Below are 3,617 nucleotides of genomic sequence, written 5' to 3' on the forward strand. Positions count from 1 at the left end.
GGTCCCTTCTCACAGACCAGGCAAATTTATCTAAAAGAGACATCCCAACAGTGACCACACCATCTGTATAGCTGTATCCAATAATTAACGTAATTTAATGTGAAATGGACTTGACTGCTATTTCTACAACGCCGACACACCTCGTAGATCATTTCCGTTTGGCCTAGTCATTTAATTGTTTCGAGAAGGAACACAAACAAAACCTACCACCCCTCTTACTGAAAATGAAGAAATCCACCCAGACGAGGTGAGTTTCTAAACTAGAACTCTCTTCCCATTACGTCTGCATGACATTGTATTTTTTTTTTTTACTATCATCATCATTATCATCATCATCATCATCATCATCATCATCAACATTATTATTATTATTATTATTATTATTATTATTATTATTATTATTATTATTATTATTACTAGAAGGGTGGAGACGGAGTAGGTTGTATAATTATTATTTTTTTCTTGTTTGTTTTCTTACTATTTTCTTTTTTTATTTCTCTGTTCTTTACAAACCTTGATAGACGGCAGCTTTTGTGTGTGAATTTGTAGTGGTGTATGTATATGTATTCATGCTAATAAGTATGTGCATACGCATGCGTGTCTCTGTGAATAGGTGCATGTGTGTGTGTGTGTGTGTGCGTGTGTGTGTGTGTGTGTGTGTGTGTGTGTGTGTGTGTGTGTGTCTTTATATACATGTGTGTATCTGTGTATCTCTGCTGCATTGGGTAGTGTTTGTTTACAAAACAGTTCGACCCTGACCTACAACCGACCAGTAAGACATCAGTTACCAGCCATTGGAACCATTGAAAACACCGGTGTGCGCGCGCGTATGTGTGAGTATGTGTGTGCGTGTGCGTGTCCATGTATGTGTGTGTGTGTGTGTGTGCGTGCACGCGCGCGCGCATGCGTGTGTGCAGTTGTCGAGAGTAAAGCATTCAAAATAAAGTAAAAAAAAAACAAATGCCTCGCTGGGGGTCAACACAATTTAGTGTTTACTCTGTCTCAGTGTCTGTCTGGGTGGTGGGCTGGGTAGGTGGTACTCTGGATTCGGTGGCTGAGTGTATGGGTGGATAGTGCGCTTGATACATGGGTAGTTGGATCACGTGTGTGTGTATATATACAAATGTATGTACGTATGTATGTATGTATGTATGTATGTATGTATGTATGTATGTATGCATGTATAGACAGATAGTTTGAACAAAAAATGAGCTAAGAGAAATAACTCGGTAGCCAGTGGCATATGTGTGTGTCTACATGCATATATGTGTGCATGTGTGTGTGCTTGTGTGTGTGTGTGTGTGTGTGTATGTGTGTGTGTGTGTGTGTGTGTGTGTGTGTGTGTGTGTGTGTGTGTGTGTGTGTGTGTGTGTGTGTGTGTAGTAAACACAAATGGCGTTTAAAATTTACGACAGCTGTCTCGGTAGAATTTTATTTATTTAATGCAGTCATAAAAGACATCATAATATACTATCCACGATCATCAGGTAAAATTTTAAACAAGTAAAATGTCAAGGTTCATATTTATATGCGTATGTATGTCCTTATCTGTATACATTTATATGTATGGAAATGTGTATGTATTTATATTTTTTTTTATGCCTGTGAATATATGTTTATATGCAGGTATATCAATACAGGTATATTAAATACCTTACAATATAATATTGTGTTTTGTTAAAATTATCTCCGCTTCTAGAGGATGTGTCATAATTACTAAATGGCAAGTAGAATCCTCCAAATTTGGCATGCCATTAAGGATAACGACTGGCTTATTGTCTAGGGACAATAACAGCATTTGTGGACACGTGTGTCGGCTTCATATCGACAGAAAGTTTTAAAAGTAACCCAAGGGCCAAGAGGGTCAAGGGTGACCCGAAAAAAATTGAACTGTTCTAAAATTGCAAGTTCGATAGCGTGAAGTAGAATTCTTTCTAGAATGTTCGATTAGAATTTAATATTGAGAAGTCACGCAACAATTAGAAATTTCGAATTGTTTTACCATTAAACAGACGGTAGACTTAAGAGATGAAAAGTAAATAAATACATAGATATGTGTGTATATATTTTCTTGTATGTGTATATGTGTATGTATGTATGTATGTATGTATGTATGTATGTATGTATGTATGAGTGCATGTATATATGAGTGCATATGTATATGAATATGTGTATAAACTGAGGGAGAGAAAGATGGAAAGAGAGAGAAAGATGGAAAGAGAGAGAAAGAAAGAGAGGGTGAGAGAGAGAGAGAGAGAGAGAGAGAGAGAGAGAGAGAGAGAGAGCGAGAGAGACCGAGAGTTACGACATTCTCTTCAGAAGATGAATGATAGGCGATTGTCATAAAAGTTAAACCAAAATAGATGTTCCCCCAAAAGTATGTTAAAAATGCTAATGTTTTCAACGAGATATCGATGTTGGAAACATTTCTTCCAGATCTATAAACATTAGATGATACAGAAATTATTTGTCTTTTCAAGCATCTCACACCAGGTAAATGAGAGTTGTGACCACAGACGTTGTTGAAGGGCAAACTCTTTAGCTCTTTTTGAAATTTCAAGGTCACTGTAAATAAACACTATAAGGTTTTTTATGATGTTCTGGAAAAATTCCGAGTAATTACCAGTTAATATTTTCAGGTGTTAAAAAGGTGTTTTGTGAGATGTCACACCTTGCAGAGGATCCACTACAAAGAATTCAATATACATTCCAGGTAAAAAGAAAATTGTTTTGACAACCGATGCTGGTGTGTTTACGTCCCCGGAACTTAGCGGTTCGGCAAAAGAGACCGATAGAATAAGTACTAGGCTTACAAAGAATAAGTCCTGGGGTCGATTTGCTCGACTGAAGGCGGTGCTCCAGCTTGGCCGCAGTCAAATGACTTAAACATGTAAAAGAGAAAAAGAGTAAAAGAGTAATATATCACATCTTATCATTTTTTTAAAAATAAATATACGAATTTATTTTATTGCATTTCTAAGTATTCAAATATTCACATACTTCCATGAACTTACGCTGGATTCCCTAACAATACAAATTTATATGCATATACATATTCAGTTATTTATTATTATGCGCCCTTTTAAAGCCTAGCCAGGCTCATGGGCCCAGTTTCCCGGTTTCTATGGCGTATGTGTTCCCCCCTGCTGGACGGGACGCCAGTCCATTGCAGCGTTACACAAGAAACAGGAAGAAAGAGAGAGAGAGAAAGTTGGGGTGAAAGAGTACAACAGGGGTCGCCACCACTCCCTGCCGGAGCCTCGTGGAGCTTTAGGTGTTTTCGCTCAATAAACACACACAACGCCCGGGCTGAGAATCAAAACCGCGATCTTCCGACCGCCAGTCCGCTGCCCTAGCCACTGGGCCATTGCGCCTCCACATACATATTCATGGCATCTCATACTTCCCAGGGAAAACATATATTTATGAACTTATGAACTTACAACCCCATGGACAAGCTTGGAGTCGAAAATCTATGGAATTCCATAAATAATCATAGGCAGAGATTCAAATATCAACAAAACGCAGGTTGCAGGTATGTGTATGTATGTATGTATGTATGTATGTATGTATATGTATGTATATATATATATATATATATATATATATATATATAT

Source organism: Octopus bimaculoides, chromosome 4 (genome assembly GCF_001194135.2).
Source record: "Octopus bimaculoides isolate UCB-OBI-ISO-001 chromosome 4, ASM119413v2, whole genome shotgun sequence".
In the NCBI taxonomy this organism is placed as follows: domain Eukaryota; kingdom Metazoa; phylum Mollusca; class Cephalopoda; order Octopoda; family Octopodidae; genus Octopus; species Octopus bimaculoides.